Here is a 24,258-nt window from a genome sequence, read left to right as displayed (position 1 = left end):
CTTTCACACTGGGTCACAGTGTGGGCCCCGGGTGTTTAACCTCTTACACTGGGTCACAGTGTGGGCCCCAGGTGTTTAAACTCTCACACTGGGTCACAGTGCAGGCCCCGGGTGTTTAACCTCTCACACTGGGTCACAGTGTGGGCCCCGGGTGTTTAACCCTGTCACACTGGATCACACTGCGGGCCCCGGGTGTTTAACCCTTTCACACTGGGTCACAGTGTGGACCCAGGGTGTTTAACCATTTCACACTGAGTCACAGTGCGGGCCCCGGGTGTTTAACCCTTTCACACAGGGTCGCAGTGTTGGCCACTGGTGTTTAACCTCTCACACTGGGTCACAGTTTGGGCCCCGGGTGTTTAACCCTTGCACACTGGGTCACAGTGTGGGCCCCGGGTGTTTAACCCTTTCACACTGGGTCACAGTGTGGGCCGCGGGTGTTTAACCCTTTCACACTGGGTCACAGTGCGGGCCCCAGGTGTTCAACCCTTTCACACTGGGTCACAGTGTAGGTCCCGAGTGTTTAACCCTTTCACACTGGGTCACAGTGCGGGCCCCGGGTGTTTAACCCTGTTACACTGGGTCACAGTGCGGGCCCCGGGTGTTTAACCCTTTCAGACTGGGTCACAATGTGGGCCCCGGATGTTTAACCTCTCACACTGGGTCACAGTGTCGGCCCCGGGTGTTTAATCCTTTCACACTGGGTCACAGTGCGGGCTCTGGGTATTTAACACTTTCATACTTGGTCACAGTGTGGGCCCCGGATGTTTAACCTCTCACACTGGGTCACAGTGTGGGCCCTGGGTGTTTAACCCTTTCACACTGGGTCACAGTGTAGGCCCCGTGTGTTTAACCCTTTCACACTGGGTCACAGTGTGGGCCCCAGGTGTTTAACCGTTTCACACTGGGTCACATTGTGGGCCCCGGGTGTTTAACCTGTCACACTGGGTCACAGTGTGGGCCCTGGGTGTTTAACCCTTTCACACTGGGTCACAGTATGGGCCCCGGGTGTTTAACCCTCTCACACTGGGTCACAGTGTGGACCCAGGGTGTTTAACCCTTTCACACTGAGTCACAGTGCGGGCCCCGGGTGTTTAACCCTTTCACACAGGGTCGCAGTGTGGGCCCCTGGTCTTTAACCTCTCACACTGGGTCACAGTTTGGGCCCCGGGTGTTTAACCCTCTCACACTGGGTCACAATGTGTGCCCTGGGTGTTTAACCCTTGCACACTGGGTCACAGTGTGGGCCCCAGGTGTTTAACCCTTTCACACTGGGTCACAGTGTGGGCTGCGGGTGTTTAACCCTTTCACACTGGGTCACACTGCGGGCCCCGGGTGTTTAACCTCTCACACTCGGTCACAGTGTGGGCCCTGGGTGTTTAACCCTTTCACACTGGGTCACAGTGTGGGCCCCGGGTGTTTAACCCTTTCACACTGGGTCACAGTGTAGGACCCGTGTGTTTAACCCTCTCACACTGGGTCACAGTGTGGGCCCCAGGTGTTTAACCGTTTCACACTGGGTCACATTGTGGGCCCCGGGTGTTTAACCTCTCACACTGGGTCACAGTGTGGGCCCTGGGTGTTTAACCCTTTCACACTGGGTCACAGTGCGGGCCCCGGGTGTTTAACCTCTCACACTGGGTCACAGTGTGGGCCCCGGGTGTTTAAGCCTGTCACACTGTATCACAGTGCGGGCCCCGGGTGTTTAACCCTTTCACACTGGGTCACAGTGTAGGCCCCGTGTGTTTAACCCTTTCACACTGAGCCACAGTATGGGCCCCGGGTGTTTAACCATTTCACACTGGGTCACAGTGTGGGCCCCGGGTGTTTAACCCTTTCACACTGGGTCACTGTGCGGGCCATGGGTGTTTAACCCTCTCACATTGGGTCACAGTGCGGGCCCCGGGTGTTTAACCTCTCACACTGGGTCACAGTGTGAGCCCCGGGTGTTTAATCCTCTCACACTGGGTCATAGTGTGGGCGACGTGTGTTTAACCTCTCACACTGGGTCACAGTGTGGGCCCCAGGTGTTTAACGTCTCACACTGGGTTACAGTGTGGGACCCGGGTGTTTAACCTTTCACACTGGGTCACAGTGTGGACCCAGGGTGTTTAACCATTTCACACTGAGTCACAGTGCGGGCCCCGGGAGTTTAACCCTTTCACACAGGGTCGCAGTGTCGGCCCCTGGTGTTTAACCTCTCACACTGGGTCACAGTTTGGGCCCCGGGTGTTTAACCCTCTCACATTGGGTCACAGTGCGGGCCCCGGGTGTTTAACCTCTCACACTGGGTCACAGTGTGGGCCCCGGGTGTTTAACCCTCTCACACTGGGTCATGGTGTGGGCCGCGGGTGTTTAACCCTTTCACACTGGGTCACAGTGCGGGCCCCAGGTGTTTAACCCTTTCCCACTGGGTGACAGTGCGGGCCCCGGGTGTTAAACCCTGTCACACTGGGTCACAGTGCGGGCCCCGGATGTTTAACCCTTTCACACTGGGTCACAGTGTGGGCCCCGGGTGTTTAACCCTTTCACACTGGGTCACAGTGTAGGACCCGTGTGTTTAACCCTTTCACACTGGGTCACAGTGTGGGCCCCAGGTGTTTAACCGTTTCACACTGAGTCAAATTGTGGGCCCCGGTGGTTTAACCTCTCACATTGGGTCACAGTGTGGGCCCTGGGTGTTTAACCCTTTCACACTGGGTCACAGTGCGGGCCCTGGGTGTTTAACCCTCTCACACTGGGTCACAGTGCAGGCCCCGGGTGTTTAACCCTCTCACACTGGGTCACAGTGCAGGCCCCGGGTGTTTAACCCTTTCACACTGGGTCACAGTGTGGGCACCGGGTGTTTAACCTCTTACATTGGGTCACAGTGTGGGCCCCAGGTGTTTAAACTCTCACACTGGGTCACAGTGCGGGTCCCGGGTGTTTAACCTCTCACACTGGGTCACAGTGTGGGCCCCGGGTGTTTAACCCAGTCACACTGGATCACAGTGCGGGCCCCGGGTGTTTAACCCTTTCACACAGGGTCGCAGTGTGGGCCCCTGGTCTTTAACCTCTCACACTGGGTCACAGTTTGGGCCCCGGGTGTTTAACCCTCTCACACTGGGTCACAATGTGTGCCCTGGGTGTTTAACCCTTGCACACTGGGTCACAGTGTGGGCCCCAGGTGTTTAACCCTTTCACACTGGGTCACAGTGTGGGCCGCGGGTGTTTAACCCTTTCACACTGGGTCACACTGCGGGCCCCGGGTGTTTAACCTCTCACACTCGGTCACAGTGTGGGCCCTGGGTGTTTAACCCTTTCACACTGGGTCACAGTGTGGGCCCCGGGTGTTTAACCCTTTCACACTGGGTCACAGTGTAGGACCCGTGTGTTTAACCCTCTCACACTGGGTCACAGTGTGGGCCCCAGGTGTTTAACCGTTTCACACTGGGTCACATTGTGGGCCCCGGGTGTTTAACCTCTCACACTGGGTCACAGTGTGGGCCCTGGGTGTTTAACCCTTTCACACTGTGTTACAGTGCGGGCCCTGGGTGTTTAACCCTCTCACACTGGGTCACAGTGCGGGACCCGGGTATTTAACACTTATACACTGGGTCACAATGTGGGCCCCAGGTGTTTAACCCTCTCACACTGGGTCACAGTGCAGGCCCCGGGTGTTTAACCCTTTCACACTGGGTCACAGTGTGGGCCCCGGGTGTTTAACCTCTTACACTGGGTCCCAGTGTGGGCCACAGGTGTTTAAACTCTCACACTGGGTCACAGTGCGGGCCCCGGGTGTTTAACCTCTCACACTGGGTCACAGTGTGGCCCCGGGTGTTTAAGCCTGTCACACTGTATCACAGTGCGGGCCCCGGGTGTTTAACCCTTTCACACTGGGTCACAGTGTAGGCCCCGTGTGTTTAACCCTTTCACACTGAGCCACAGTATGGGCCCCGGGTGTTTAACCATTTCACACTGGGGCACAGTGTGGGCCCCGGGTGTTTAACCCTTTCACACTGGGTCACTGTGCGGGCCATGGGTGTTTAACCCTCTCACATTGGGTCACAGTGCGGGCCCCGGGTGTTTAACCTCTCACACTGGGTCACAGTGTGAGCCCCGGGTGTTTAATCCTCTCACACTGGGTCATAGTGTGGGCGACGTGTGTTTAACCTCTCACACTGGGTCACAGTGTGGGCCCCAGGTGTTTAACGTCTCACACTGGGTTACAGTGTGGGACCCGGGTGTTTACCCTTTCACACTGGGTCACAGTGTGGACCCAGGGTGTTTAACCATTTCACACTGAGTCACAGTGCGGGCCCCGGGTGTTTAACCCTTTCACACAGGGTCGCAGTGTCGGCCCCTGGTGTTTAACCTCTCACACTGGGTCACAGTTTGGGCCCCGGGTGTTTAACCCTCTCACATTGGGTCACAGTGCGGGCCCCGGGTGTTTAACCTCTCACACTGGGTCACAGTGTGGGCCCTGGGTGTTTAACCCTTTCACACTGGGTCACAGTGTGGGCCCCGGGTGTTTAACCCTTTCACACTGGGTCACAGTGTAGGACCCGTGTGTTTAACCCTTTCACACTGGGTCACAGTGTGGGCCCCAGGTGTTTAACCGTTTCACACTGGGTCACATTGTGGGCCCAGGGTGTTTAACCTCTCACACTGGGTCACAGTGTGTGCCCTGGGTGTTTAACCCTTTCACACTGGGTTACAGTGCGGGCCCTGGGTGTTTAACCCTCTCACACTGGGTCACAGTGCGGGCCCCAGGTATTTAACACTTTTACACTGGGTCACAGTGTGGGCCCCGGGTGTTTAACCCTCTCACACTGGGTCACAGTGCAGGCCCCGGGTGTTTAACCCTTTCACACTGGGTCACAGTGTGGGCCCCGGGTGTTTAACCTCTTACGCTGGGTCCCAGTGTGGGCCACAGGTGTTTAAACTCTCACACTGGGTCACAGTGCGGGCCCCGGGTGTTTAACCCTCTCACACTGGGTCACAGTGTGGGCCCCGGGTGTTTAACCCTGTCACACTGGATCACAGTGCGGGCCCCGGGTGTTTAACCCTTTCACACTGGGTCACAGTGTAGGCCCCGTGTGTTTAACCCTTTCACACTGAGCCACAGTATGGGCCCCGGGTGTTTAACCATTTCACACTGGGTCACAGTGTGGGCCCCGGGTGTTTAACCCTTTCACACTGGGTCACTGTGCGAGCCCTGGGTGTTTAACCCTCTCACATTGGTTCACAGTGTGGGCCCCGGGTGTTTATCCTCTTACACTGGGTCACAGTGTGGGCCCCGGTTGTTTAACCCTCTCACACTGGGTCATAGTGTGGTCCACGTGTGTTTAACCTCTCACACTGGGTCACAGTGTGGGCCCCGGGTGTTTAACCTCTCACACTGGGTTACAGTGTGGGCCCCGGGTGTTTAACCTTTCACACAGGGTCACAGTGTGGACGCAGGGTGTTTAACCATTTCACACTGAGTCACAGTGCGGGCCCCGGGTGTTTAACCCTTTCACACAGGGTCGCAGTGTCGACCCCTGGTGTTTAACCTCTCACACTGGGTCACAGTTTGGGCCCCGGGTGTTTAACCCTCTCACATTGGGTCACAGTGCGGGCCCCGGGTGTTTAACCTCTCACACTGGGTCACAGTGTGGGCCCTGGGTGTTTAACCCTTTCACACTGGGTCACAGTGTGGGCCCCGGGTGTTTAACCCTTTCACACTGGGTCACAGTGTAGGACCCGTGTGTTTAACCCTTTCACACTGGGTCACAGTGTGGGCCCCAGGTGTTTAACCGTTTCACACTGGGTCACATTGTGGGCCCAGGGTGTTTAACCTCTCACACTGGGTCACAGTGTGTGCCCTGGGTGTTTAACCCTTTCACACTGGGTTACAGTGCGGGCCCTGGGTGTTTAACCCTCTCACACTGGGTCACAGTGCGGGCCCCAGGTATTTAACACTTTTACACTGGGTCACAGTGTGGGCCCCGGGTGTTTAACCCTCTCACACTGGGTCACAGTGCAGGCCCCGGGTGTTTAACCCTTTCACACTGGGTCACAGTGTGGGCCCCGGGTGTTTAACCTCTTACGCTGGGTCCCAGTGTGGGCCACAGGTGTTTAAACTCTCACACTGGGTCACAGTGCGGGCCCCGGGTGTTTAACCCTCTCACACTGGGTCACAGTGTGGGCCCCGGGTGTTTAACCCTGTCACACTGGATCACAGTGCGGGCCCCGGGTGTTTAACCCTTTCACACTGGGTCACAGTGTAGGCCCCGTGTGTTTAACCCTTTCACACTGAGCCACAGTATGGGCCCCGGGTGTTTAACCATTTCACACTGGGTCACAGTGTGGGCCCCGGGTGTTTAACCCTTTCACACTGGGTCACTGTGCGAGCCCTGGGTGTTTAACCCTCTCACATTGGTTCACAGTGTGGGCCCCGGGTGTTTATCCTCTTACACTGGGTCACAGTGTGGGCCCCGGTTGTTTAACCCTCTCACACTGGGTCATAGTGTGGTCCACGTGTGTTTAACCTCTCACTCTGGGTCACAGTGTGGGCCCCGGGTGTTTAACCTCTCACACTGGGTTACAGTGTGGGCCCCGGGTGTTTAACCTTTCACACAGGGTCACAGTGTGGACCCAGGGTGTTTAACCATTTCACACTGAGTCACAGTGCGGGCCCCGGGTGTTTAACCCTTTCACACAGGGTCGCAGTGTCGACCCCTGGTGTTTAACCTCTCACACTGGGTCACAGTTTGGGCCCCGGGTGTTTAACCCTCTCACACTGGGTCACAATGTGTGCCCTAGGTGTTTACCCCTTGCACACTGGGTCACAGTGTGGGCCCCGGGTGTTTAACCTCTCACACTGGGTCACAGTGTCGGCCCCGGGTGTTTAATCCTTTCACACTGGGTCACAGTGCGGGCTCTGGGTATTTAACACTTACATACTTGGTCACAGTGTGGGCCCCGGATGTTTAACCTCTCACACTGGGTCACCATGTGGGCCATGGGTGTTTAACCCTTTCACACTGGGTCACAGTGTAGGCCCCGTGTGTTTAACCCTTTCACACTGGGTCACAGTGTGGGCCCCAGGTGTTTAACCGTTTCACACTGGGTCACATTGTGGGCCCCGGGTGTTTAACCGTTTCACACTGGGTCACATTGTGGGCCCCGGGTGTTTAACCTCTCACACTGGGTCACAGTGTGGGCCCTGGGTGTTTAACCCTTTCACACTGGTTTACAGTGCGGGCCCTGGGTGTTTAACCCTCTCACACTGGGTCACAGTGCGGGCCCTGGGTATTTAACACTTTTACACTGGGTCACAGTGCAGGCCCCGGGTGTTTAACCCTTTCACACTGGGTCACAGTGTGGGCCCCGGGTGTTTAACCTCTTACACTGGGTCCCAGTGTGGGCCACAGGTGATTAAACTCTCACACTGGTTCACAGTGCGGGCCCCAGGTGTTTAACCCTCTCACACTGGGTCACAGTGTGGGCCCCGGGTGTTTAACCCTGTCACACTGGATCACAGTGCGGGCCCCGGGTGTTTAACCCTTTCACACTGGGTCACAGTGTAGGCCCCGTGTGTTTAACCCTTTCACACTGAGCCACAGTATGGGCCCCGGGTGTTTAACCATTTCACACAGGGTCACAGTGCGGACCCAGGGTGTTTAACCATTTCACACTGAGTCACAGTGCGGGCCCCGGGTGTTTAACCCTTTCACACAGGGTCGCAGTGTCGGCCCCTGGTGTTTAACCTCTCACACTGGGTCACAGTTTGGGCCCCGGGTGTTTAACCCTCTCACACTGGGTCACAATGTGTGCACTGGGTGTTTAACCCTTGCACACTGGGTCACAGTGTGGGCCCCAGGTGTTTAACCCTTTCACACTGGGTCACAGTGTGGGCCGCGGGTGTTTAAGGCTCTCACACTGGGTCACAGTTTGGGCCCCGGGTGTTTAACCCTGTCACACTGGGTCACAGTGCGGGCCCCGGGTGTTTAACCCTTTCAGACTGGGTCACAATGTGGGGCCCGGGTGTTTAACCTCTCACACTGGGTCACAGTGTCGGCCCCGGGTGTTCAACCCTTTCACACTGGGTCACTGTGCGGGCCCTGGGTGTTTAACCCTCTCACATTGGGTCACAGTGCGGGCCCCGGCTGTTTAACCTCTCACACTGGGTCACAGTGTGGGCCCCGGTTGTTTAACCCTCTCACACTGGGTCATAGTGTGGTCCACGTGTGTTTAACCTCTCACACTGGGTCACAGTGTGGGCCCCGGGTGTTTAACCTCTCACACTGGGTTACAGTGTGGGCCCCGGGTGTTTAACCTTTCACACTGTGTCACAGTGTGGACCCAGGGTGTTTAACCATTTCACACTGAGTCACAGTGCGGGCCCCGGGTGTTTAACCCTTTCACACAGGGTCGCAGTGTCGGCCACTGGTGTTTAACCTCTCACACTGGGTCACAGTTTGGGCCCCGGGTGTTTAACCCTCTCACACTGGGTCACAATGTGTGCCCTGGGTGTTTAACCCTTGCACACTGGGTCACAGTGTGGGCCCCGGGTGTTTAACCCTTTCACACTGGGTCACAGTGTGGGCCGCGGGTGTTTAACCCTTTCACACTGGGTCACAGTGCGGGCCCCAGGTGTTCAACCCTTTCACACTGGGTCACAGTGTAGGTCCCGAGTGTTTAACCCTTTCACACTGGGTCACAGTGCGGGCCCCGGGTGTTTAACCCTGTCACACTGGGTCACAGTGCGGGCCCCGGGTGTTTAACCCTTTCAGACTGGGTCACAATGTGGGCCCCGGGTGTTTAACCTCTCACACTGGGTCACAGTGTCGGCCCAGGGTGTTTAATCCTTTCACACTGGGTCACAGTGTGGGCCCTGGGTGTTTAACCCTTTCACACTGGGTCACAGTGTAGGCCCCGTGTGTTTAACCCTTTCACACTGGGTCACAGTGTGGGCCCCAGGTGTTTAACCGTTTCACACTGGGTCACATTGTGGGCCCCGGGTGTTTAACCTCTCACACTGGGTCACAGTGTGGGCCCTGGGTGTTTAACCCTTTCACGCTGGGTCACAGTATGGGCCCCGGGTGTTTAACCCTCTCACACTGGGTCACAGTGTGGGCCACATGTGTTTAACCTCTCACACTGAGTCATAGTGTAGGCCCCGGGTCTTTAACCTCTCACACTGGGTTACAGTGTGGGCCCCGGGTGTTTAACCTTTCACACTGGGTCACAGTGTGGACCCAGGGTGTTTAACCCTTTCACACTGAGTCACAGTGCGGGCCCCGGGTGTTTAACCCTTTCACACAGGGTCGCAGTGTGGGCCCCTGGTGTTTAACCTTTCACACTGGGTCACAGTTTGGGCCCCGGGTGTTTAACCCTCTCACACTGGGTCACAATGTGTGCCCTGGGTGTTTAACCCTTGCACACTGGGTCACAGTGTGGGCCCCGGGTGTTTAACCTCTCACACTGGGTCACAGTGTGGGCCCCAGGTGTTTAACCCTTTCACACTGGGTCACAGTGTGGGCCCCGGGTGTTTCACCCTTTCACACTGGGTCACAGTGTAGGACCCATGTGTTTAACCCTTTCACACTGGGTCACAGTGTGGGCCCCAGGTGTTAAACCGTTTCACACTGGGTCACAGTGTAGGCCCCGTGTGTTTAACCCTTTCACACTGAGCCACAGTATGGGCCCCGTGTGTATAACCATTTCACACTGGGTCACAGTGTGGGCCCCGGGTGTTTAACCCTTTCACACCGGGTCACTGTGCGGGCCCCGGGTGTTTAACCCTCTCACATTGGGTCACAGTGCGGGCCCCGGGTGGTAAACCTCTCACACTGGGTCACAGTGTGGACCCCGGGTGTTTAACCCTCTCACACTGGGTCATCGTGTGGGCCACGTGTGTTTAACCTCTCACACTGGCTCACAGTGTGGGCCCCGGGTGTTTAGCTCTCACAGTGGTTTACAGTGTGGGCCCCGGGTGTTTAACCTTTCACACTGGGTCACAGTGTGGACCCAGGGTGTTTAACCATTTCACACTGAGTCACAGTGCGGGCCCCGGGTGTTTAACCCTTTCACACAGGGTCGCAGTGTCGGCCCCTGGTGTTTAACCTCTCACACTGGGTCACAGTTTGGGCCCCGGGTGTTTAACCCTCTCACACTGGGTCACAATGTCTGCCCTGGGTGTTTAACCCTTGCACACTGGGTCACAGTGTAGGCCCCGGGTGTTTAACCCTTTCACACTGGGTCACAGTGTGGGCCGCGGGTGTTTAACCCTTTCACACTGGGTCACAGTGCGGGCCCCAGGTGTTCAACCCTTTCACACTGGGTCACAGTGTAGGCCCCGAGTGTTTAACCCTTTCACACAGGGTCACAGTGCGGACCCAGGGTGTTTAACCATTTCACACTGAGTCACAGTGCGGGCCCCGGGTGTTTAACCCTTTCACACAGGGTCGCAGTGTCGGCCCCTGGTGTTTAACCTCTCACACTGGGTCACAGTTTGGGCCCCGGGTGTTTAACCCTCTCACACTGGGTCACAATGTGTGCCCTGGGTGTGTAACCCTTGCACACTGGGTCACAGTGTGGGCCCCGGGTGTTTAACCCTTTCACACTGGGTCACAGTGTGGGCCGCGGGTGTTTAAGCCTCTCACACTGGGTCACAGTTTTGGCCCCGGGTGTTTAACCCTGTCACACTGGGTCACAGTGCGGGCCCCGGGTGTTTAACCCTTTCAGACTGGGTCACAATGTGGGGCCCGGGTGTTTAACCTCTCACACTGGGTCACAGTGTCGGCCCCGGGTGTTTAATCCTTTCACACTGGGTCACAGTGCGGGCTGTGGGTATTTAACACTTTCATACTTGGTCACAGTGTGGGCCCCGGATGTTTAACCTCTCACACTGGGTCACAATGTGGGCCCTGGGTGTTTAACCCTTTCACACTGGGTCACAGTGTAGGCCCCGTGTGTTTAACCCTTTCACACTGGGTCACAGTGTGGGCCCCAGGTGTTTAACCGTTTCACACTGGGTCACATTGTGTGCCCCGGGTGTTTAACCTCTCACACTGGGTCACAGTGTGGGCCCAGGGTGTTTAACCCTTACACACTGAGTCACAGTGCGGGCCCCGGGTGTTTAACCCTTTCACACAGGGTCGCAGTGTGGGCCCCTGGTGTTTAATCTCACACACTGGGTCACAGTTTGGGCCCCGGGTGTTTAACCCTTTCACACTGGGTCACAATGTGTGCCCTGGGTGTTTAACCCTTGCACACTGGGTCAAAGTGTGGGCCCCAGGTGTTTAACCCTTTCACACTGGGTCACAGTGTGGGCCGCGGGTGTTAACCCTTTCACACTGGGTCACAGTGTGGGCCCCAGGTGTTTAACCCTTTCACACTGGGTCACAGTGTGGGCCCCGGGTGTTTAACCCTTTCACACTGGGTCACAGTGTAGGACCCATGTGTTTAACCCTTTCACACTGGGTCACAGTGTGGGCCCCAGGTGTTAAACCGTTTCACACTGGGTCACAGTGTAGGCCCCGTGTGTTTAACCCTTTCACACTGAGCCACAGTATGGGCCCCGTGTGTTTAACCATTTCACACTGGGTCACAGTGTGGGCCCCGGGTGTTTAACCCTTTCACACCGGGTCACTGTGCGGGCCCCGGGTGTTTAACCCTCTCACATTGGGTCACAGTGCGGGCCCCGGGTGTTTAACCTCTCACACTGGGTCACAGTGTGGGCCCCGGGTGTTTAACCCTCTCACACTGGGTCATAGTGTGGGCCACGTGTGTTTAACCTCTCACACTGGCTCACAGTGTGGGCCCCGGGTGTTTAGCTCTCACAGTGGTTTACAGTGTGGGCCCCGGGTGTTTAACCTTTCACACTGGGTCACAGTGTGGACCCAGGGTGTTTAACCATTTCACACTGAGTCACAGTGCGGGCCCCGGGTGTTTAACCCTTTCACACAGGGTCGCAGTGTCGGCCCCTGGTGTTTAACCTCTCACACTGGGTCACAGTTTGGGCCCCGGGTGTTTAACCCTCTCACACTGGGTCACAATGTCTGCCCTGGGTGTTTAACCCTTGCACACTGGGTCACAGTGTAGGCCCCGGGTGTTTAACCCTTTCACACTGGGTCACAGTGTGGGCCGCGGGTGTTTAACCCTTTCACACTGGGTCACAGTGCGGGCCCCAGGTGTTCAACCCTTTCACACTGGGTCACAGTGTAGGCCCCGAGTGTTTAACCCTTTCACACTGGGTCACAGTGCGGGCTCTGGGTATTTAACACTTTCATACTTGGTCACAGTGTGGGCCCTGGATGTTTCACCCTCTCACACTGGGTCACAGTGCGGGCCCCGTGTGTTTAACCCTTTCACACTGGGTCACAGTGTAGGCCCCGTGTGTTTAACCCTTTCACACTGAGCCACAGTATGGGCCCCGGGTGTTTAACCATTTCACACTGGGTCACAGTGTGGGCCCCGGGTGTTTAACCCTTTCACACTGGGTGACAGTGCGGGCCCCGGGTGTTTAACCCTCTCACATTGGGTCACAGTGCGGGCCCCGGTTGTTTAACCTCTCACACTGGGGCACAGTATGAGCCCCGGGTGTGTAACCCTCTCACACTGGGTCATAGTGTGGGCCACATGTGTTTAACCTCTCACACTGGGTCACAGTGTGGTCCCCGGATGTTTAACCTCTCACACTGGGTTACAGTGTGGACTCTGGGTGTTTAACTTTTCACACTGGGTCACAGTGTGGACCCAGGGTGTTTAACCCTTTCACACTGGGTCACAATGTGTGCCCTGGGTGTATAACCCTTGCACACTGGGTCACAATGTGGGCCCCAGGTGTTTAACCTCTCACACTGGGTCACAGTGTGGGCCCCGGGTGTTTAACCTCTCACACTGGGTTACTGTGTGGGCCCCGGGTGTTTAACCTTTCACACTGGGTCACAGAGTGGGCCCCGTGTGTTAAACCCTTTCACACTGGGTTACAGTGCGGGCCCCGGGTGTTTAATCCTTTCATACCTGGTCACAGTGCGGGCCCTGGGTGTTTAACCCTTTCACACAGGGACACAATGTAGGCCCCGGGTGTTTAACCTCTCACACTGGGACACAGTGTGGGCCCCGGGTGTTTAACCCTTTCACACTGGGTCACAGTGTGGGCCCCGGGTGTTTAACCCTCTCACACTGGGTCACAGTGTGGGCCACGGGTGTTGAACACTTTCACACTGGGTCACAGTGTGGGCCCCGGGTGTTTAACCCTCTCACACTGGGTCACAGTGTACGCCCTGTGTATTTAACCCTTTCACACTGGGTCACAGTGCGGGGCCCGGGTGTTTAACCCTTTCACAATGTGTCACAGTGTGGGCCCCGGGTGTTCAACCTCACACACTGGGTCACAGTGTGGGCCCCGGGTGTTTAACCTCACACACTGGGTCACAGTGTGGGCCCCGGGTGTTTAACCCTGTCACACTAGATCACAGTGCGGTCCCCGGGTGTTTAACCCTTTCACACAGGGTCACAGTGTGTGCCCCTGGTGTTTAACCTCTCACACTGGGTCACAGTTTGGGCCCCGGGTTTTTAACCCTCTCACACTGGGTCACAATGTGTGCCCTGGGTGTTTAACCCTTACACACTGGGTCACAGTGTGGGCCCCAGGTGTTTAACTCTTTCACACTGGGTCACAGTGTGGGCCGCGGGTGTTTAACACTTTCACAATGGGTCACAGTGCGGGCCCCAAGTGTTCAACCTCTCAGACTGGGTCACAGTTTGGGCCCCGGGTGTTTAACCCTCTCACACTGGGTCACAGTGTGGGCCACGGGTGTTGAACACTTTCACACTGGGTCACAGTGTGGGCCCCGGGTGTTTAACCCTCTCACACTGGGTCACAGTGTGGGCCACGGGTGTTTAACCCTCTCACACTGGGTCACAGTGTGGGCCACGGGTGTTGAACACTTTCACACTGGGTCACAGTGTGGGCCCCGGGTGTTTAACCCTCTCACACTGGGTCACAGTGTACGCCCTGTGTATTTAACCCTTTCACACTGGGTCACAGTGCGGGCCCCGTTTGTTTAACCCTTTCACACTGGGTCACAGTGCGGGGCCCGGGTGTTTAACCCTTTCACAATGTGTCACAGTGCGGGCTGTGGGTATTTAACACTTTCATACTTGGTCACAGTGTGGGCCCCGGATGTTTAACCTCTCACACTGGGTCACAGTGTCGGCCCCGGGTGTTTAACCCTTTCACACTGGGTCACAGTGCGGGCTGTGGGTATTTAACACTTTCATACTTGGTCACAGTGTGGGCCCCGGTTGTTTAACCTCTCACACTGGCTCACAGTGTGGGCCCTGGGTGTTTAACCCTTTCACACTGGATCACAGTGTAGGCCCCGTGTGTTTAACCCTTTCACACTGGGTCACAGTGTGGGCCCCAGGTGTTTAACCGTTTCACACTGGGTCACATTGTGTGCACCGGGTGTTTAACCTCTCACACTGGGTCACAGTGTGGGCCCAGGGTGTTTAACCCTTACACACTGAGTCACAGTGCGGGCCCCGGGTGTTTAACCCTTTCACACAGGGTCGCAGTGTGGGCCCCTGGTGTTTAACCTCACACACTGGGTCACAGTTTGGGCCCCGGGTGTTTAACCCTTTCACACTGGGTCACAATGTGTGCCCTGGGTGTTTAACCCTTGCACACTGGATCACAGTGTAGGACCCATGTGTTTAACCCTTTCACACTGGGTCACAGTGTGGGCCCCAGGTGTTAAACCGTTTCACACTGGGTCACAGTGTGGGCCGCGGGTGTTTAACCCTTTCATACTGGGTCACAGTGCGGGCCCCAGGTGTTTAACCCTTTCACACTGGGTCACAGTGTGGGCCCCGGGTGTTTAACCTCTCACACTGGGTCACAGTGTGGGCCCCAGGTGTTTAACCCTTTCACACTGGGTCACAGTGTGGGCCCCGGGTGTTTAACCCTTTCACACTGGATCACAGTGTAGGACCCATGTGTTTAACCCTTTCACACTGGGTCACAGTGTGGGCCCCAGGTGTTAAACCGTTTCACACTGGGTCACAGTGTAGGCCCCGTGTGTTTAACCCTTTCACACTGAGCCACAGTATGGGCCCCGTGTGTTTAACCATTTCACACTGGGTCACAGTGTGGGCCCCGGGTGTTTAACCCTTTCACACCGGGTCACTGTGCGGGCCCCGGGTGTTTAACCCTCTCACATTGGGTCACAGTGCGGGCCCCGGGTGTTTAACCTCTCACACTGGGTCACAGTGTGGGCCCCGGGTGTTTAACCCTCTCACACTGGGTCATAGTGTGGGCCCCGTGTGCTTAACCTCTCACACTGGCTCACAGTGTGGGCCCCGGGTGTTTAGCTCTCACAGTGGTTTACAGTGTGGGCCCCGGGTGTTTAACCTTTCACACTGGGTCACAGTGTGGACCCAGGGTGTTTAACCATTTCACACTGAGTCACAGTGCGGGCCCCGGGTGTTTAACCCTTTCACACTGGATCACAGTGTAGGACCCATGTGTTTAACCCTTTCACACTGGGTCACAGTGTGGGCCCCAGGTGTTAAACCGTTTCACACTGGGTCACAGTGTAGGCCCCGTGTGTTTAACCCTTTCACACTGAGCCACAGTATGGGCCCCGTGTGTTTAACCATTTCACACTGGGTCACAGTTTGGGCCCCGGGTGTTTAACCCTCTCACACTGGGTCACAGTGTGGGCCACGGGTGTTGAACACTTTCACACTGGGTCACAGTGTGGGCCCCCGGTTGTTTAACCCTCTCACACTGGGTCACAGTGTGGGCCACGGGTGTTTAACCCTCTCACACTGGGTCACAGTGTGGGCCACGGGTGTTGAACACTTTCACACTGGGTCACAGTGTGGGCCCCGGGTGTTTAACCCTCTCACACTGGGTCACAGTGTACGCCCTGTATATTTAACCCTTTCACACTGGGTCACAGTGCGGGCCCCGTTTGTTTAACCCTTTCACACTGGGTCACAGTGCGGGGCCCGGGTGTTTAACCCTTTCACAATGTGTCACAGTGTGGGCCCCGGGTGTTCAACCTCACACACTGGGTCACAGTGTGGGCCCCGGGTGTTTAACCTCACACACTGGGTCACAGTGTGGGCCCCGGGTGTTTAACCCTGTCACACTAGATCACAGTGCGGTCCCCGGGTGTTTAACCCTTTCACACAGGGTCACAGTGTGTGCCCCTGGTGTTTAACCTCTCACACTGGGTCACAGTTTGGGCCCCGGGTGTTTAACCCTCTCACACTGGGTCACAATGTGTGCCCTGGGTGTTTAACCCTTGCACACTGGGTCACAGTGTGGGCCCCAGGTGTTTAACTCTTTCACACTGGGTCACAGTGTGGGCCGCGGGTGTTTAACACTTTCACAATGGGTCACAGTGCGGGCCCCAAGTGTTCAACCTCTCAGACTGGGTCACAGTTTGGGCCCCGGGTGTTTAACCCTCTTACACTGGGTCACAATGTGTGCCCTGGGTGTTTAACCCTTGCACACTGGGTCACAATGTGGGCCCCGGGTGTTTAACCCTTTCACACTGGGTCACAGTGCGGGCCACGGGTGTTTAACCCTCTCACACTGGGTCACAATGTGTGCCCTGGGTGTTTAACCCTTGCACACTGGGTCATAGTGCGGGCCCCGGGTCTTTAACCCTTCCACACTGGGTCAAAGCGTGGGCCCCGGGTGTTTAACCCTTTCACACTGGGTCACAGTTTAGGCTCCGGGTGTTTAACCCTCTCACACTGCATCACAGTGTGGGCACCGTGTGTCTAACCCTTTCACACTGGGTCACAGTGCGGGCCACGGGTGTTTATCCCTTTCACACTGGGTCACAGTGCGGGCCCCGGGTGTTTAACCCTTACACACTGGGTCACAGTGTGGGCCCCGGGTGTTTAACCCTTTCACACTGGGTCACAGTGCGGGCCCCGGGTGTTTAATCCTTTCACACTGGGTCACAGTGTGGGCCCCGGGTATTTACTCCTTTCACACTGGGTCACAGTGCGGTCCCCGGGTGTTTAACCCTTTCACACTGAGACACATTGTGGGCCCCGGGTGATTAACCCTTTCACACTGGGTCACAGTGTGGGCCCCGGGTATTTAACCCTCTCACACTGGGTCACAGTGTGGGTCTCGGGTGTTTAAGCTTTCACACTGGGTCACAGTGTGGGCCCTGGGTGCTTAACCCTTTCACACCGGGTCACAGTGCAGGCCCCGCGTACTTAATCCTTTCACACTGGGTCACAGTGTGGGCCACGATTGTTTAACCCTTTCACACTGGGTCACAGTGCGGGCCCCGGGTGTTTAACTGTTTCACACTGGGTCACAGTGCGGGCCCCGGGTGTTTAACTGTTTCACACTGGATCACAGTGTAGGCCCCGGGTGTTTAACCCCTTCACACTGCATCACAGTGCTGGCCGCCGGGTGTTAAACAGTTTCACACTGGGTCACATTTTGGGCCCCGGGTGGTTAACCTCTCACACTGGGTCACAGTGTGGGCCCCGAGTATTTAACCCTCTCACACTGGGTCACAGTGCGGGCCCCGGGTGTTTAACCACTCACACTGGGTCACAGTGTGGGCCCCGGGTGTTTAACGTTTCACACTGGGTCACAGTTTGGGCCCCGGGTGTTTAACCCTCTCACACTGGGTCACAATGTCTGCCCTGGGTGTTTAACCCTTGCACACTGGGTCACAGTGTGGGCCCCGGGTGTTTAACCCTTTTACACTGGGTCACAGTGTGGGCCGCGGGTGTTTAACACTTTCACACTGGGTCACAGTGCGGGCCCCAGGTGTTCAACCCTTTCACACTGGGTCACAGTGTAGGCCCCGAGTGTTTAACCCTTTCACACTGGGTCACAGTGCGGGCCCCGGGTGTTTAACCCTGTCACTCTGGGTCACAGTGCGGGCCCCGGGTGTTTAACCCTTTCAGACTGGGTCACAATGTGGGCCCCGGGTGTTTAACCCTTTCACACTGAGCCACAGTATGGGCCCCGGGTGTTTAACCATTTCACACTGGGTCACAGTGTGGGCCCCGGGTGTTTAACCCTTTCACACTGGGTGACAGTGCGGGCCCCGGGTGTTTAACCCTCTCACATTGGGTCACAGTGCGGGCCCCGGGTGTTTAACCTCTCACACTGGGGCACAGTATGGGCCCCGGGTGTGTAACCCTCTCACACTGGGACATAGTGTGGGCCACATGTGTTTAACCTCTCACACTGGGTCACAGTGTGGTCCCCGGGTGTTTAACCTCTCACACTGGGTTACAGTGTGGACTCTGGGTGTTTAACGTTTCACACTGGGTCACAGTGTGGACCCAGGGTGTTTAACCCTTTCACACTGGGTCACAGTTTGGGTCCCGGGTGTTTAGCCCTCTCACAGTGGGTCACAATGTGTGCCCTGGGTGTTTAACCCTTGCACACTGGGTCACAATGTGGGCCCCAGGTGTTTAACCTCTCACACTGGGTCACAGTGTGGGCCCCGGGTGTTTAACCTCTCACACTGGGTTACAGTGTGGGCCCCGGGTGTTTAACCTTTCACACTGGGTCACAGTGTGGGCCCCGTGTGTTAAACCCTTTCACACTGGGTTACAGTACGGGCCCCGGGTGTTTAATCCTTTCATACCTGGTCACAGTGCGGGCCCTGGGTGTTTAACCCTTTCACACAGAGACACAATGTAGGCCCCGGGTGTTTAACCTCTCACACTGGGACACAGTGTGGGCCCCGGGTGTTTAACCCTTTCACACTGGGTCACAGTGTGGGCCCCGGGTGTTTAACCCTCTCACACTGGGTCACAGTGTGGGCCACGGGTATTGAACACTTTCACACTGGGTCACAGTGTGGGCCCCGGGTGTTTATCCTCTTACACTGGGTCACAGTGTGGGCCCCGGTTGTTTAACCCTCTCACACTGGGTCATAGTGTGGTCCACGTGTGTTTAACCTCTCACACTGGGTCACAGTGTGGGCCCCGGGTGTTTAACCTCTCACACTGGGTTACAGTGTGGGCCCCAGGTGTTTAACCTTTCACACAGGGTCACAGTGTGGACCCAGGGTGTTTAACCATTTCACACTGAGTCACAGTGCGGGCCCCGGGTGTTTAACCCTTTCACACAGGGTCGCAGTGTCGACCCCTGGTGTTTAACCTCTCACACTGGGTCACAGTTTGGGCCCCGGGTGTTTAACCCTCTCACACTGGGTCACAATGTGTGCCCTAGGTGTTTACCCCTTGCACACTGGGTCACAGTGTGGGCCCCGGGTGTTTAACCTCTCACACTGGGTCACAGTGTCGGCCCCGGGTGTTTAATCCTTTCACACTGGGTCACAGTGCGGGCTCTGGGTATTTAACACTTACATACTTGGTCACAGTGTGGGCCCCGGATGTTTAACCTCTCACACTGGGTCACCATGTGGGCCATGGGTGTTTAACCCTTTCACACTGGGTCACAGTGTAGGCCCCGTGTGTTTAACCCTTTCACACTGGGTCACAGTGTGGGCCCCAGGTGTTTAACCGTTTCACACTGGGTCACATTGTGGGCCCCGGGTGTTTAACCTCTCACACTGGGTCACAGTGTGGGCCCTGGGTGTTTAACCCTTTCACGCTGGGTCACAGTATGGGCCCCGGGTGTTTAACACTCTCACACTGGGTCATAGTGTGGGCCACATGTGTTTAACCTCTCACACTGGGTCACAGTGTGGGCCCCGGGTCTTTAACCTCTCACAATGGGTTACAGTGTGGGCCCCGGGTGTTTAACCTTTCACACTGGGTCACAGTGAGGACCCAGGGTGTTTAACCCTTTCACACTGAGTCACAGTGCGGGCCCCGGGTGTTTAACCCTTTCACACAGGGTCGCAGTGTGGGCCCCTGGTGTTTAACCTCTCACACTGGGTCACAGTTGGGCCCCGGGTGTTTAACCCTCTCACACTGGGTCACAGTGTGTGCCCTGGGTGTTTAACGCTTGCACACTGGGTCACAGTGTGGGCCCCAGGTGTTTAACCCTTTCACACTGGGTCACAGTGTGGGCCGCGGGTGTTTAACCCTTTCACACTGGGTCACAGTGCGGGCCCCGGGTGTTTAGCCTCTCACACTGGGTCACAGTGTGGGCCCCGGGTGTTTAACCCTTTCACACTGGGTCACAGTGTGGGCCCCGGGTGTTTAACCCTTTCACACTGGGTCACAGTGTAGGACCCGTGTGTTTAACCCTTTCACACTGGGTCACAGTGTGGGCCCCAGGTGTTTAACCGTTTCACACTGGGTCACATTGTGGGCCCCGGGTGTTTAACCGTTTCACACTGGGTCACATTGTGGGCCCCGGGTGTTTAACCTCTCACACTGGGTCACAGTGTGGGCCCTGGGTGTTTAACCCTTTCACACTGGTTTACAGTGCGGGCCCTGGGTGTTTAACCCTCTCACACTGGGTCACAGTGCGGGCCCTGGGTATTTAACACTTTTACACTGGGTCACAGTGCAGGCCCCGGGTGTTTAACCCTTTCACACTGGGTCACAGTGTGGGCCCCGGGTGTTTAACCTCTTACACTGGGTCCCAGTGTGGGCCACAGGTGATTAAACTCTCACACTGGTTCACAGTGCGGGCCCCAGGTGTTTAACCCTCTCACACTGGGTCACAGTGTGGGCCCCGGGTGTTTAACCCTGTCACACTGGATCACAGTGCGGGCCCCGGGTGTTTAACCCTTTCACACTGGGTCACAGTGTAGGCCCCGTGTGTTTAACCCTTTCACACTGAGCCACAGTATGGGCCCCGGGTGTTTAACCATTTCACACAGGGTCACAGTGCGGACCCAGGGTGTTTAACCATTTCACACTGAGTCACAGTGCGGGCCCCGGGTGTTTAACCCTTTCACACAGGGTCGCAGTGTCGGCCCCTGGTGTTTAACCTCTCACACTGGGTCACAGTTTGGGCCCCGGGTGTTTAACCCTCTCACACTGGGTCACAATGTGTGCACTGGGTGTTTAACCCTTGCACACTGGGTCACAGTGTGGGCCCCAGGTGTTTAACCCTTTCACACTGGGTCACAGTGTGGGCCGCGGGTGTTTAAGGCTCTCACACTGGGTCACAGTTTGGGCCCCGGGTGTTTAACCCTGTCACACTGGGTCACAGTGCGGGCCCCGGGTGTTTAACCCTTTCAGACTGGGTCACAATGTGGGGCCCGGGTGTTTAACCTCTCACACTGGGTCACAGTGTCGGCCCCGGGTGTTCAACCCTTTCACACTGGGTCACTGTGCGGGCCCTGGGTGTTTAACCCTCTCACATTGGGTCACAGTGCGGGCCCCGGCTGTTTAACCTCTCACACTGGGTCACAGTGTGGGCCCCGGTTGTTTAACCCTCTCACACTGGGTCATAGTGTGGTCCACGTGTGTTTAACCTCTCACACTGGGTCACAGTGTGGGCCCCGGGTGTTTAACCTCTCACACTGGGTTACAGTGTGGGCCCCGGGTGTTTAACCTTTCACACTGTGTCACAGTGTGGACCCAGGGTGTTTAACCATTTCACACTGAGTCACAGTGCGGGCCCCGGGTGTTTAACCCTTTCACACAGGGTCGCAGTGTCGGCCACTGGTGTTTAACCTCTCACACTGGGTCACAGTTTGGGCCCCGGGTGTTTAACCCTCTCACACTGGGTCACAATGTGTGCCCTGGGTGTTTAACCCTTGCACACTGGGTCACAGTGTGGGCCCCGGGTGTTTAACCCTTTCACACTGGGTCACAGTGTGGGCCGCGGGTGTTTAACCCTTTCACACTGGGTCACAGTGCGGGCCCCAGGTGTTCAACCCTTTCACACTGGGTCACAGTGTAGGTCCCGAGTGTTTAACCCTTTCACACTGGGTCACAGTGCGGGCCCCGGGTGTTTAACCCTGTCACACTGGGTCACAGTGCGGGCCCCGGGTGTTTAACCCTTTCAGACTGGGTCACAATGTGGGCCCCGGGTGTTTAACCTCTCACACTGGGTCACAGTGTCGGCCCAGGGTGTTTAATCCTTTCACACTGGGTCACAGTGTGGGCCCTGGGTGTTTAACCCTTTCACACTGGGTCACAGTGTAGGCCCCGTGTGTTTAACCCTTTCACACTGGGTCACAGTGTGGGCCCCAGGTGTTTAACCGTTTCACACTGGGTCACATTGTGGGCCCCGGGTGTTTAACCTCTCACACTGGGTCACAGTGTGGGCCCTGGGTGTTTAACCCTTTCACGCTGGGTCACAGTATGGGCCCCGGGTGTTTAACCCTCTCACACTGGGTCACAGTGTGGGCCACATGTGTTTAACCTCTCACACTGAGTCATAGTGTAGGCCCCGGGTCTTTAACCTCTCACACTGGGTTACAGTGTGGGCCCCGGGTGTTTAACCTTTCACACTGGGTCACAGTGTGGACCCAGGGTGTTTAACCCTTTCACACTGAGTCACAGTGCGGGCCCCGGGTGTTTAACCCTTTCACACAGGGTCGCAGTGTGGGCCCCTGGTGTTTAACCTTTCACACTGGGTCACAGTTTGGGCCCCGGGTGTTTAACCCTCTCACACTGGGTCACAATGTGTGCCCTGGGTGTTTAACCCTTGCACACTGGGTCACAGTGTGGGCCCCGGGTGTTTAACCTCTCACACTGGGTCACAGTGTGGGCCCCAGGTGTTTAACCCTTTCACACTGGGTCACAGTGTGGGCCCCGGGTGTTTCACCCTTTCACACTGGGTCACAGTGTAGGACCCATGTGTTTAACCCTTTCACACTGGGTCACAGTGTGGGCCCCAGGTGTTAAACCGTTTCACACTGGGTCACAGTGTAGGCCCCGTGTGTTTAACCCTTTCACACTGAGCCACAGTATGGGCCCCGTGTGTATAACCATTTCACACTGGGTCACAGTGTGGGCCCCGGGTGTTTAACCCTTTCACACCGGGTCACTGTGCGGGCCCCGGGTGTTTAACCCTCTCACATTGGGTCACAGTGCGGGCCCCGGGTGGTAAACCTCTCACACTGGGTCACAGTGTGGACCCCGGGTGTTTAACCCTCTCACACTGGGTCATCGTGTGGGCCACGTGTGTTTAACCTCTCACACTGGCTCACAGTGTGGGCCCCGGGTGTTTAGCTCTCACAGTGGTTTACAGTGTGGGCCCCGGGTGTTTAACCTTTCACACTGGGTCACAGTGTGGACCCAGGGTGTTTAACCATTTCACACTGAGTCACAGTGCGGGCCCCGGGTGTTTAACCCTTTCACACAGGGTCGCAGTGTCGGCCCCTGGTGTTTAACCTCTCACACTGGGTCACAGTTTGGGCCCCGGGTGTTTAACCCTCTCACACTGGGTCACAATGTCTGCCCTGGGTGTTTAACCCTTGCACACTGGGTCACAGTGTAGGCCCCGGGTGTTTAACCCTTTCACACTGGGTCACAGTGTGGGCCGCGGGTGTTTAACCCTTTCACACTGGGTCACAGTGCGGGCCCCAGGTGTTCAACCCTTTCACACTGGGTCACAGTGTAGGCCCCGAGTGTTTAACCCTTTCACACAGGGTCACAGTGCGGACCCAGGGTGTTTAACCATTTCACACTGAGTCACAGTGCGGGCCCCGGGTGTTTAACCCTTTCACACAGGGTCGCAGTGTCGGCCCCTGGTGTTTAACCTCTCACACTGGGTCACAGTTTGGGCCCCGGGTGTTTAACCCTCTCACACTGGGTCACAATGTGTGCCCTGGGTGTGTAACCCTTGCACACTGGGTCACAGTGTGGGCCCCGGGTGTTTAACCCTTTCACACTGGGTCACAGTGTGGACGCGGGTGTTTAAGCCTCTCACACTGGGTCACAGTTTTGGCCCCGGGTGTTTAACCCTGTCACACTGGGTCACAGTGCGGGCCCCGGGTGTTTAACCCTTTCAGACTGGGTCACAATGTGGGGCCCGGGTGTTTAACCTCTCACACTGGGTCACAGTGTCGGCCCCGGGTGTTTAATCCTTTCACACTGGGTCACAGTGCGGGCTGTGGGTATTTAACACTTTCATACTTGGTCACAGTGTGGGCCCCGGATGTTTAACCTCTCACACTGGGTCACAATGTGGGCCCTGGGTGTTTAACCCTTTCACACTGGGTCACAGTGTAGGCCCCGTGTGTTTAACCCTTTCACACTGGGTCACAGTGTGGGCCCCAGGTGTTTAACCGTTTCACACTGGGTCACATTGTGTGCCCCGGGTGTTTAACCTCTCACACTGGGTCACAGTGTGGGCCCAGGGTGTTTAACCCTTACACACTGAGTCACAGTGCGGGCCCC

Source organism: Pristiophorus japonicus, unplaced genomic scaffold, assembly GCF_044704955.1.
Source record: "Pristiophorus japonicus isolate sPriJap1 unplaced genomic scaffold, sPriJap1.hap1 HAP1_SCAFFOLD_269, whole genome shotgun sequence".
Lineage (NCBI taxonomy): Eukaryota > Metazoa > Chordata > Chondrichthyes > Pristiophoridae > Pristiophorus > Pristiophorus japonicus.
This window is presented reverse-complemented; position numbering follows the sequence as displayed.